At 41.2% G+C, this 13,841-nt stretch overlaps 1 protein-coding gene across 2 annotated transcripts in view; it reads left to right on the plus strand.

Moving 5' to 3' along the window:
* The first annotated feature begins 1,105 nt into the window (after nt 1-1,105).
* Nucleotides 1,106-13,841, plus strand: part of LOC109624025 (INSC spindle orientation adaptor protein) — a 52,436-nt gene continuing 39,700 nt past the window's right edge. The window contains exon 1 of one of the 2 annotated variants that reach the window (XM_069528827.1): nt 1,106-1,432. The gene's annotated coding sequence lies outside the window, so the exon portion shown is untranslated. Of the gene's footprint in view, nt 1,433-12,409; nt 12,545-13,841 lie in introns of those variants that run through there. The other variant, XM_069528828.1, reaches the window with a different exon arrangement.

Consider the following 13,841-nt stretch of genomic DNA (forward strand, 5'->3'; position numbering starts at 1 on the left):
GCGGGTTTAAATAATGATTTCCTCCGAGCTACATTTCATTCAATTCATAGAGGATTACCTCACGATGCCCCCTGTGTTTTAAATATACAAATAAAAGTCTGATGAATGATATGTGTTGAGAAATTGTGTTCTGCTCAGGGAACAGAGGCTAGAGTGAACTGTTAGGACCTTTTTTCCTCCAAATATAGGACTTTTCCTTTATTCCTCTATCTATCTCTGTAATAATTGTGTCAGGCAAAGGGTCAACATCAGGTATATGGAAATGAATCTTCATGACCATTCCCTTGATGGTTTTGCCAGGAAATGAGGTAACATTTGTCAGGAAATTAGTTGTTTTCATTCAGATTTAAGCTAAAGCTAATATTTATTGACTCTATACAGTGTAACAGGCCCTTGTGTGCACATGGGAGAAAGTGTGTGGTGCCGCCCCTTACACATAATCACATAGTAAGTATTCACTCAAGAATATGCAGCGATATTAACTGCAGCGGCACAGACCAGCTGAGTCTTGCTCATAATGGGAAACAGCCGACTGGCGTTTATATTTTCATTTTCCTTCCCCATTTTTAAAGCTCCCAATCTTTCCATAAGGTAGTCATTTCCAAGGCTGACGTGAAACCAGACACCCAGGAGCACTCATGGTAAAGGGCCAGAAACAACACAAGGCCGGGCCCGACATCCTCTCACCTTCCCCAATCCCCCTTCCCGTCTTGTGCGACTGTTCTTGGGAAGGTAAACACCTCGATGCCGTGTCAGAAACGGGATTTCATTTTGCTGTCAAGGCAGTTCCTTAATCTGGCCCACGTTTCTGTCCCGCCCTCTCTTTCTTCTCCTCCCCTCACTCTCTCACTGCTTCCACATCTGGAACCCAGCCTCCCATTTATTTATGTGGTCTGTGTTGTTCCTTCTCTTATTTTTTTTAAGACTTATTTAAAAGTCCTTTACCTTGTCCTGCTGGCATCTCCATCTGATGAGGTCTGCAATTACATCTTGCCATAGCTGGTCACTCTGCAATTACAGCTGCACCACAGAATCTTTCTCCCCCCCCCCTCTTCTCTGAGCTGCACCACTGCTCATATGGCAGACCGAAATAGAATAGTTTCATGTCTGTTTGGATGGCGGCCCAGCTGAAACTATGCTCTGCTGCTTGACTGACAGTGGGATGTGAGCTTTTTTCTTCCCAAGAAAAAACCTTTAAGGCCAGTCACGTTTAGACGTTCAGAGCAGTCTTACTCCGGCAGGCTTCGGTGGTGGTTGGCCCCAGCTGGGCTCCAAGAAGGGAAACTGCAGGGCAAGTCAGAGACAGAGTCAGTGTGTGTGAAAGAGAAGACAGAGACAGACAGTGTGCAAGGGGAGAAGACAAGAACCTTGAGCTGAAACTATGAACCCTCCTGGGAACACTTAATCTTTTAGTGGCTGACCATGAGAATGGGTAAGTTTGGAAACTAGTTCTGTCTTATCTCAACCTCTGGGAAAGGGGAAATTATGGCATGAATAAGTTTTGGACAACAACTTTTTTTTCCAGATAACTTAATATGCATAACTTAGTAGTACAGCATGTAGTACTCTATTAAAATATATGAACGGTAATGCAGGATATCCCTGTAAAATCATCCAAACATTCTCAGTGCAGTTGTCCACTGGTCCAGGGGCTGACAGACACTACAACAGTGTACAACAGAGTATTTTCTAATTGGAGATTCAGTTATGTTGTTGTGCTAAAAGCTTGCAGCGCTTTCAAACTCCTGCATTTAAATGGGCGGTGAATAAATTGATGTCAAAGCCCTTTTTCTTCATGAGAGTGTTCTTGACCAGGGTCCAACTCAGCTTTTTACCACATAAACCTTGAAGATTTTCTAAAGATGTCAGTAGCATACTCACGTAAAAGCTTGTGATTTAAAAGGGCAGCGGTACTGATCATCTGGACTCTTAAAGGTCATATGAGCCCCTCTGGACAGGACGCTTAGTTTTTTTTTAGTTCAAGAGGTTTTTGAGTTTTATGCTTTACAGTACTACCTTGCAGGTGAAGTTCAGAAAAAGCATAATAAAAGAAAATATAAAACCAACTCGTACAGACTGGAGTAAAACAAATAAAAACAAAAGGCAGTACAGTTTAGTAGAGTTAGAAATTAACTGATGCCAGTGATAATAAATCAAACTCTAGTAATCTGAAATATTGTTGGATATTTCAGTGACAATGGAATCATGTAACACTAAACACAGCAATAGCATACTACCGTCAACAATAGCATGAGCGTCTTAAAGTGGTGATGGCAATCATTTAACAAACATATGGTGTTTCCGGCTACCTCTTCCACCAACTGCTAATGCAATGTTCACTGCTAGTCGCTAAGTTTGTCTGTCTGCTCAGTTGGCTGCATGCAGTGGGTTTAAAAGAGAGTTAGCCAAAATGGTGAGTTGAAAGATGGTAAAACTGCTGAGTCATGTGATGGTGGACTCCAGCATTTTCAAGTTAAGCTCCTCTTTGCAAACGTGCATTGGCATCCAAACGACAAAAGTCTAAAGCATTGGTACTGCTCGTTTTAAAAGGAAAATGGCGGTCACAATGTTTTGGTTGGTCTTATTGGTCTTGTTGCTCATGATAATCCTGCCCACAGCCCCTGACAAAAGTGTTTCATTCTCAAGACCAGCAAAGTGTTGGTGTCAGAGTCGAACCAGTTTTTCTGGATGAGAGTGTGTTCTTTGGCATGTTGAAACACAAAGAACTGGCTCGAGATAAAGCAGTGGCTGGTCAAAAGACTGGTCCTTGAACTGTCCTTGGTGGAAAAGGGGTAATGTGAGTATGCAACGTCAAAGCTAGTAAGATCAGGCTACACTGACACATCCAAAGCAACCTATACATCCAAACCCCTATTGTTTAAGCTATGACCCCAAAACCCATAAGTGTGCACTGACTGACAACTGCTAGAAGGAAACTTTTCTGTGAGTCTTGCAAACGCCTGACCATAGTCTTTGCTTCAGTGGTGTGTCTCTCCAGCTGAGGACTCCAGTCATGTGCAGTGAGAGCACTGTGGACAGCTCAGTTAGAGACAGACAGGCACGGCAGCCAGTCATTTCATTCTGTTATAATCAAATGATTGGTTGTTTATCACAGTCCTGTAAGGGCCACAGACACCATCTATTTTTCTTTCAGACAACTTTAGTTATTGATGTCTATCTGGAAGTGATTTCAACAAACAGGATAAAAAAGTTTTTCAGAAACAACTTAGCCAGCCTTTAAAGGACTCTACCAACTTTATTAAAACTTAAACCAAGTGACAACATTGTTATACTGAAATACTTGCTAATTCTCTACCACACACTCAACCATTTCAGCTGAATGCACCTGTGTGTTAATCACTGACGTGGTACATGTTCGTAAACACCCATCTTGTGACATATGAAGGGTCCCTTGGGGATGCTGCTCAGTGTTCTCAGTCGGAAAATATGTTGTGCATTTGTTCTGAGTCATGCTGGAGCTGAAAACCATAGTGGCTGAGTGGAGTAGAGGCTGATCTGGATTGAGTGGGAGTGGTGGTAGCTGAGATTGTGGAAAACAACAAAGATTACAAAGAGACTGACTGTAATGATGAGCACACAGTCACCACACGTCTTTACTACAGGCTTCTGTGTGTGTGATGTGGTGGTGCAGAGATGTGTGTTGGAGAGCAAGAGAGACAATTAGAGATCTGAGTGATGATGTTTTTTCCACATGTGCTCAGTGTGAATATCAGACAGTTAGAAATTAGACATTTGAATGGATATCTGAATATATTTAAAAAAATGTTCCTTATTAAAAGCACATTATGAACTTCAACTTTGTTAGCATTGTTAGTAAGTGACTAGTCAATTAATAAAGACGACTAGTAACAGGACAGAGGCACTTCAGGGGACAATGAGATTTCAGCTTGGGTCAGTGACCCCTTTGCCTGGATCCGTCCCTGCTCCAAGTCCACCACGAGGTTGACATCTCATTTTTCAGTCCTCCCTGGACATAACGTAAACATGGATCTTATGAATTTACATTCAGTGTCATCATCAGTTCAAAAACTTCTCCAGTTTGTTTCCATCAGCCTCAGCTCCTTGGAGTTGCTAAATAGCAAATATTGACAAGCTCTCATGCTAAAAAAACCCTGGTCATGTTGGTAAAGCCAGATGAAGCATGATTGTGGTGTCAATGTGGCTGGTAGCATACTGATCTTTGCATTTTCCTTTTTTGAGTCAAATTTGAATGCTGTCTGTGGATTTTTACCTTCCATCAAACTCTCATTTGGTGTGTCATATCAATCACATGTTGGGATTTGACCTTGGGGGACATGAAAGACTTGATGATCTTTAGATGAAGAAGCAGCTGAACCATCACCACTGTCTTGCTCTGTTCTTTTTTGACCTGTCTTAATCCTTACACATTGACAAGCCTTCCATTTGGTGACTGAATGCTTCACACAAGTTTTTCAACATGACTGAAAACATTTAGGTGTAATAATAACCCTACATGACGCCATCCAGTAAATGTGATGTATTGCTTTCCTAATTTCTCAGAGCAAATTACTACTCAGCATTACTTGTCTTAAGTTAAATAAAAACAGGTCCGTCCGGGAAACTGCTTTTAACAGCTAATTTAACATCAGTTGATGACAAGCTGTGACAACCGCTTCCTTTAAAAATCTCTATAGCACTTCTAGCTAATAATACATGACTAGTTGAGGGTGAATGTGGATGCATATTATGTTGCCATTCATTCTGCTCTTGCCTGCCTGGTGAACAGCTGAGGAGGGCGTGGTGTGGTTAACATGAACCGCACATGCAGGTGTGGCCCTCACTGTGCCGTCAAACTGTTTAATTAGGTTTTTTCTCCACGTGCATGAAATCTCAGAGTTTCCAATGTTTAGGACTGAGCTCTCCTCGGTCTAATTCCTGCAGTCATTGTCTGGAGATGTTTAAAGAGTTCAGTGACTGTAACACTGAGGGTGTAGCTGGACTTTGTGACTATAATTATGATTGGAAACCTGAGGCTACTCTTGGTTCCACACAACTCTGGGTTTTGAGGAACAAGTGCCAAAGCATTGTCTACTCAAACTATCCTGGTTACACTGAATTGGCTTCATGCTCATTATATCTGCTTTCAGAAACGCAATAACCTCCAGATACACCCCTGAAATTACCCAGAGTGAGAACGCAAATGTCAATCAGTTGCTCAGGGAAATCTCCAGAGTTGTCATGCCAGCTCCCTTGTAAAAACTTGGTTTATGTCCGAATAGCCCCATGTGAGAAAACAGCAGGAGATTATCAGGAGGAGTCACACACATGAGTATGTTTGATGACGATTCAAACACATGACGGGTGCAAATTTGAAGAAGAAAAAAAGAACATGTATACATACAGGATGACAAACAAGGGTCATAGAAGACACAGACAAAGAACTGAATGTTCTGGAGATTTTTCAGTGGTGAAAGTATCTGACAGGAGAATCCTGCTGCGTTGTTCATATGTGATGACAAACTACTCACAAAGTTCATGTCTAAAAACAGGTTATAAAAGACAGACTCATCCCATACATTTGCTTCTATAACATCTTCCTTACAGCTGCTGACAAGATGATTCACATTCGAGGACTCTACACAGCTGAGATCTCACTCTTGGAGCTGTACAAGTGTCTGTCTCTCTGCATTAGTAGCCTCTTTCATCTGGATGTGGTTTCTTTCTCTCTTTGTTGCTATTTTTCCTTCCTCATTGTGCATGTGTGGCCCTGCTGGAGTCAGGACTGGGTCATTTTGGTTCTCCTCCCACAAGTCCCCCAGACGCTATTTCTCAAACAACGCGGCCTCAGTCTTCAGACTGTTTCGATCCAGAGACCAACTAATTGCAATTTCTTCGGGGAAAACAACAGCGTCAAGATTATTTTTTTCATTTTTTTTATTATGTTGCCTGTACTTTTCTTTACTATCTTACAACAAATGGAAAATCATACAAGTGCACAGCAGAGGGATTTTTAAGATGCTAAAAACAGACACGTGATTTGGTTTGATAACCCCACTATCCGAGCCAGAGCCTTGCATGTCATCAGTGTTGCAATGAGTGTAAATACAGTAATTAGTGCTTTGATATAGAGTATGGAATTGTTCATTTTGATGGTATTAAATGTATGAATTAATTGGAAGTTTTGCCAAGTGAAATATCACAGACGTACCTGCTGTTCTATTGCTGGATGTGGCAGTGAGTTCTCGTTGCAGACAGTTAGGCGTCTTTCAGACATGCACTGAACTCTGGACATGTTTTCTTCTAGAGCGGCAGTGCGTGAAAACGCAAATGTCCGAGCCAGTCGGTCCAAACTCTTTCTGAAACATTTCCTGCCAGCCCACTAGCAAAACATTGAATACGTCAGATTGAGTCCATGAGAGAATATAAAAGGAAAATATTCTGAAAACTCTGGGCTGTCATTCATGTAGAAGACGTCAATGAAGATGTCACCTTGGAAAGACAAATAGATTTGAGAGCATTTGGTAATAATGGCCAATGTCAGCATTGAAATGATGTCAACAAAAACACATGATTTCCACAGCAGAATTGATAGGTCATGACCTCCCTCCTGCATTCTACATTCTACAGCGGTGCCACCTGTCGCCTGAATCTTCTGGACATTTTCCAGTTGTTGTAAACACATCTGACCAGGACAATTCCCTGCTACATTCTTCATATAGGAAACAGCTCTTTCAATCATCTCATTCGAGATGGCTTGTTGATTGTCCGTGTCCAGCTTCCAGAAATACATTAGATAACGTAAAAATGTTTGTAAGAGAAAAACTTTTCCTGAGCTCATACAATGGATGTAGATAGTCTCTTTCATTCCTATGCTACCCTTTGCTTGTAGGCTTTCCAGGCAGATGGTTTCATTGCATGACTTCTACATGTGTCATGAAAACGTTTTCTGCTGCTGGCCACATCTTGGTGCCATTTCAAGATGCCAGTGTGCAAATTGATTTAGTAGAAAAGAACAAACCAGTTATCACCACAAGCCAGGACATTCTGTGACAAAAACTTTTACATTTCTGCTTTTGCATGTCTCAAGCATTATCAGTGGCTCTGGCTGCTACCTTTGAGTTGCTGACCTTCGGCCCTGGTGGAGTGCAGAATAACATCTTCCTCCACATGGGGCCACCCTCCTGTCTTCGACATTAATCACAGAGGCAGCTTTTGTCACTTTAAAACAACTGTGATCAAAGAAAGTTGTAAAAATAGTTCAAAATAGTAGCAGTAGAAAAGTGCTTTTGATTTAAACCTTTATTTCCCAATGATAGAAATTATAATTTATAATTATACATTTTGAACACATTAGTCAGCGGACTTTTGTGGGTAAGTATGGACATTTCTGACAGGCTTGGCAGAAATGATGACATGGCATTTAAATAATGTGGGAGCACAATTTGAAGCAACGCCCATGAATCTCATGAGAAAGCTCCACTTTAATCTTCCTTACATCAGAAAATATAGATGCCGCATGTGCGTCACGTGTGCATCTTTGACGCTGCTTTGCTGTGGGTAATGGCGGCTGTTGACACGTCTATGCAGTAGCGTTCATGACTCAGTGGAGGTTCTCTCTTTGGAGTGGAGACTCAATTAGGAGAGTGCAGGTATAAATTTTTGCGTAGGTGGGCCCAGTATGGCAGCCACTCTGGGGCCCAAGGCTGGGGGATAAATCAATATCAGACTGGTTGAATTAGAGCGTCAGCTAGGAGCTTCTCTTGAGATGACCTCTTTTTCTTTGCTCTTTTCTTTTCTTCACATCTCCATCTGCTAATTGGAGGGAGGTCATGGCTTTGTGGGCTTCAGTCACTTTATCTGTCTTCTCTGCGATTGCCATCTAAAACATTTGCTCTGTGGCCCTTGTTACGGTTCATTGGGGGGGATCATGAGAGGAAATGGAGGCTTCAGTATGTCTGTGCATCTGTTTGCTGTGTGATCCACAGAAGATAGAAAGGTCACCACTCCCTCCCCACGTACATGTCTTAATGCTGTTGAGAGCACATCAGGGAGCCTTAAGGAGTTACGACTCCTTCTCTCTGGTGGTGTCATTTTCTGTTTGGGTAACCTCCACACCCTCACTGCTACTGTCTACTTTGGCTCGTACAGCTTCATACAACAGCAATAGTCACTGAGGACAAGCAAAATGTTTCATTGGATTTTTGGAAGGAATTAGATAATTATGACATCCACACAGTCAATTTCCATTAAGTTTCAAACTTTTTTAACATGTCCCTGTTAGTCTTACACAGCAACCTTGCCTTTACTTTAATTCAGTTGTCATAAAGTGCTGCAGCAATCATTTAAATCATTCATTTAGCATTTATCTACTCAATTAATTGATTATTCAGTCTATGATATCTCACAAAATAGTGAAACAAGCCATGTGATTCTGTTTGTAAGACTTTAAAATCATCAAATCTTCACTTGAACACTCAATTGAAAGTATTTCTGCATTGAATGCAAACAGTTTCTTGATGATCAGAACAGTTTTTCAGTGGATTGTATAATTGATTAACTTTGAATATATTGAAGCTCTTTGAATATCTTTGTACCTTTGTGTCTCTTGTGAATCGACCATTTAAGTTTTTTTTGCTCTCTCTAAGTAAAGGCTTGATGAACACACCTTTTAAATGACTCACATGTTATTTTGAGCTATTTTTTGTGTATCTCAAATGAGACATTGCATTACTGTTTTTCAGACCTAATTACCCAGAAAACTCTCATGTTTTCTTTGTGCTTGAAGTGGAAAAATAGCACAGAATTTTTTTTTTGCAGCCGATATTTACTTATCACCCTCACCCCATGTGTATCTCATTAACCATTTTCCTTAGACCAGTGGTGGAATAACAGTCAAAGGACAACGCCTTAAAAAATTCCACCCTGCCCTGAAGTGCAGCCTGTGTTCTTCGGCTTAGATCTGGGCAGCGGCCCTATCCTCCACCCTTGATTCTTATTCTTCTACTCTCCCCGACACCCACCCACACACACGCACCCAGCCCACCTCATTTACTCCCACCTCCTAATGTCAAACAGCTGTAGAGTTGACTCGCAAACGAATTGCTGCTATTACGTCCTCCTCCCTTCCATCCCTGCTCTTTTTCTCAACTATTTTGTGTGTGGCCCCTAATGTCAGGTCACTCACCGGCCTAAATGTGGCGTGTACACCAAGCACACATCCAAGGGTTTATTTATGATCCACACGTTGGATATGAGGTCATGAATTTAAATCTCAGGTGCCTGCGTGGGCGGAAATGGATAGAGAGACAGCTGGCTATAAATTGTGCGTACGGATCGTGTTTGACTCCTCATAGCATGGTCTTTCTGACATGTAAAACTGGGCCGTAACTGGTCAAATGCCTTTGCCAAGGCACTCCATCTAACTGAAGGAGCTGCGTAACATAAATGCCAGTGAGGTCATTCGAGGCATGATTGACAGGAGAAGATCAGGCAATGAGGCTGAGGGTGGAGAGCTCCTGCTGCTGTCAGGAATCTGCTTCAAAGGATTCGGCCAAGTCCAACCTGCAAGCTGATGTTAGCAATTTCTCAAGAATTTATCTTGACTTTAAAACTTTAAACGCAATGTTGAAGATAATGCTGAAAAAGCAATAAGCATATTATAGTACTCATAGTTGAATAATCAGGCAGCCCTAAATTCTAAACATAGCTTATAACATAAGACATAAAAACAAACATATGTGTCTAAGTCTTTAACAATAAGACATCAAGAGCAATGAGTAAAGATTGTCTTTGAGCTTGTTCAAACCACTTGTTTGTACAGTACATTTTAGTCAATTTGAAAAATAATTTAAAAAACAAATAAACTTAATAATCAGGTGTTTCTGATCGAAACAAAACATCAGCTGAGCCTTGTTGTTCTGTGGTGGTTTTTATGGAGTTTTCTCATTCAGGTTACACAAGGTCTTGCTGTTTTATGGAGAACTCATGCAGCTCCACTAAAGCAAATGAGAGACCAGTGCACCTTGATAATACCATACAGGTAGAAATCAGCTGTGGCTGAAAATGTTTCTTTTATTCATCTGTGGGACCCCACTTGTTCTGTTTTGAGGTGATCCTGTATTTAGAGGAGAGCACTGATATAAGACATTTCTGCAAAACCCTTCTCCTCAAGGATTCTTCATTTGGCTACAAAAGTAATGTTAAATGTTTTGACAAATACAACATGGAAACGATAGGGTTACACATCAAAAAGCTAAAGTTGGGAAAAGATAATGGATGCAGTTAATGAAAAACCTGACCATTACCTGGAATGTAAATGACAGAAGGCATACTCCAGTCTACTTTACCTTTTTGCTAAAGGACACAGAAAGCTGTGCATTAGCTCTGAACTTTGGCATTGGATGTTAATCATAAGATAAAGTATCTAATATGGATGTAATTCCTTTGATACTAGACTGTGAGCGGAGTCTCTGGCATTTTATCATCTCAGCATTGTTCACTCTGTGATGCCAGAAGGACCGCAAAATAATTCGTCCCCAGGTGATGTTGTGTCCTATTGAGACTGGGTCTGTGAATGTGAAGCAGAAATGCAAAGATTAAAGCAGCAGACAGGTAGTGTCACTGTTACTACTGTTACTACAGACCTAAGTAGCTTTTTTCAGTTTTGTACTCAACACACATGCAAGAACCATTCGTACAAACAGACTTACAGTGTAATATTTAGGAGAATTTACAGCATTTGCCAATTTTTAGTTTTCTTACCGGTCCCAACAGAATATATGAGTGATCCTGACCTGTTGTAGTAGTCATTAGAATTTAGTCTGCTGCTATTTTTGACTAATTGCTAAACAGTCTAGACATTCCTCTCTATATCTCAGAAATCAGGACTTAAACCTCTGAATTCGTAAAGTTCTTAATTTTCCTGTTTGATGCCATTTTCATGAAAGAACGCTTCTGACATGGGACGAGGAAGTATCTCAGTATGGATCATTGGGGCGTTGGATATGCTAATTTAATTATGCTGTCCATGCGCATGCTCGCTCGAATAAGCAAAGATAGCTTTCATCATGTCACACATGTCCTTTACTTTTCTGAAATTAGAAGCCTTTGTTGAATAGAATGTGTCATGTTTGAACAAAATCACTGCACAAACATTTGTACACACACAAGATAAATTGAGGATAAGAATACAAACATGTTCTTGCATGAGGCCCAATGTTTCTTCCTCAAAATAAGAACATTGACATGCATCTTAGACTCCGAGTTTTCTGTCAAATTCTTATTTTGATTTTAGTTTGGATCAGGTTTTTAAATTACAACTTGAGAAACATTTGAAATCAAATCCATCTGGAGCTGTACATCCAGGTTTCCCACAACCAGAATATGGTGGTTTCCCATGGTTTGTGTTTATACACTCAGTGGGTAAACACCAACTCTTTTGTGTTGTGCAAAATCTTTCTGTCATTTAACTGCATAAATATTGTGCTAATGATGTTAAGATATGCTTTTATCCAGGGCGAACTAAGTGTTGCCAGCTTTGAAAAACACATTATATTATATTTAACAAATATCGACTTTTTCAAGCTTCAGCCACATTTCTCATTACACTGTGGGTGCTGGGTCAGTTTTGGTTTGCTATCCTGCGTCAGCGTAATCTGGGTTTTGACAAAAGCCCAGTCAGTAAAACCACAGGGTTTCAAATTGATGCACTTCTGTCTCCTGGTTTTAACCTCAGTGTTTGTTGATACTTTCTCGGCTCCAAGATGACTCAGCTGATGTTTCATAGGAGAGAAGCGGTTTCTACTTTTGTTACTTGGAGCTGGCGGCTGCTCATCTCTGATTTGGTTTTCCCCTCTCCTTTGAGTGTTGCATCTCAGCCAATCATATTCTCTTTCTCAGGTGGGTGGGGTTAGAGTTTCGTCATACATGACAACACCCATCAATTTTGTTATTTTCATCACCAGACTGGGTTTTTAACTTACTGACTTCTCACATCATGTCTGTTTTTATGAACTGCCGTCGCACTGAACCTTAGTGGAACAAAGTAAAAAGGAGGTTTTACAAGACCGGTGTAAACTGCTGTGTGTTACATGCTGAGTTGAAGGGTGATGACAGAACACTTCGTTAGCTACATGTGTCAAGTTGCTCCAACTGATTATAGTACATACACCCTCATTTTACCTGACCATGCTGTGAGCCTGTCTCCAATTATGTCAGACTGACTCCCCATTAGCCATGTGGTGTGTGTTTGTACCTCTCTGCAGGCCTTACTCATTCATTATTAAGCAGCTCCTGATGTTTAGCTGGCCGCCACTGCTCCGGTGTCAGGTACCCACATGATCCCCTTCACTGAACCACACTGTGCAAGGATCCAGTTCCAGTCTGTGTGACCTGTTGGAGCTGCTCCTGAAGCCACGGCGCTCCACTCCAAAACCCTTTGTTAGCTCTGGATGTCGTCTCTTCCCCGGTATTCATTCGGTTAACAGTCGCTGAGCCGGGAAGCTTAAAATGCACTTGGATATTTCTCTTGGCGTAACGTTGGGGCTATTTGAGCTCTGAGGAGGTATGGTGCTGCTATCTTCTCTTTTTTTCCCTTGAAAATGAGAATTATGTGTACTTTTATAGCTGACCATAAAGTATCAAGACGACAGTGCATTTAGCAGGCTTGTGGTAAAGCAGTGTTGCTATTTATGCAGCTAAATTTAATGTTTTTTGGGGGAAATGTGTCACAGGCTCTTTTTAGAAGAATGGGGATTTAGCAGAAGCTGGTGTGATTACTCCTGCACTGAAGTGGAACTGCTTTGAGCAATCTGTCCACTTTTATTACTGTGACATTAAACAGGGTGGGTGATCTTGGACCATGGGGTTACAGGTCTCTCTCTCTCTCTGTGTGTGTGTGTGTGTGTGTGTGTGTGTGTGTGTGTGTGTGTGTGTGTGTATGTGTGTGTGTGTGCAACTTGACTCCATCTGAGCTCATCTCCGTAAACTAAGTTGGTTGCCTAGAAACTCCACGAGGGCAGCGCATTCATCCTCAATGTTATTATGCCAAAGGAGAGAATGCCCCCAGACCCTAAATAGATTGAACAGTTTTTGGCCTTACAAGGGAATCTCCTCATTTCGTCCAGTCAGGAGTGTGATGGGGATTACTCAAGGTTTTCATATAGCTCAAGCCGGTGCCCACAGAGACTCGAGGGTGATTAAGGCACAGAAGACAAAACCAAAATTTCCAGTAAACTTTTTTATAGAGTGCTTTTAGTGTATGCACTGCTAAGAATATACCTCTGTGTGTCTGATGGTTAGATAGAAAAAAACATTGTGCTGTAAGCTGTTGTTATTCGACTGGAAGTTCATCATTCTGTTGATTTTGTAACCGAGCACATGGTTCGTTGTGTTATGACTCACGTAGACTGCTCCAAATGATGGGGACATTTATAGCTGCTCTGCAGCCTGGTTAACAATAGGTATGAGTAACTAGTTCAGCTGTCAGGTGAACGGCTGTGATCTTTTCACATGTCAACCAAGTCCATTTTCGCTTTAGAGGCTGCTGACAGATGTGTCAGAAAGACTCAAATAACCCTTTAGGAGACATTAAGACTTTCTCACCACCTCCACCATCACTTTCCAACAGGTTTTACACTTCTATGTTACAAAACTGTCAGCAGTTGAATCAATAAAGCTCAACAGAAACTTTCTGTCACTCATCATCTCTGTTCAAATCATAATCCATGTAGGGTCATTGGAGAGAGGACCAACAATAGAATAGTTGAAAAGACAGTCCAAAGAAAATTAGAATTCAAGTAAAAGGCTCTCCGATAAAAGTATGTCTTAACAAGGGACTGTCAGCTGACCTGATTTCCTCA

This window comes from Paralichthys olivaceus, chromosome 7 (genome assembly GCF_024713975.1).
Source record: "Paralichthys olivaceus isolate ysfri-2021 chromosome 7, ASM2471397v2, whole genome shotgun sequence".
Taxonomy (NCBI): domain Eukaryota; kingdom Metazoa; phylum Chordata; class Actinopteri; order Pleuronectiformes; family Paralichthyidae; genus Paralichthys; species Paralichthys olivaceus.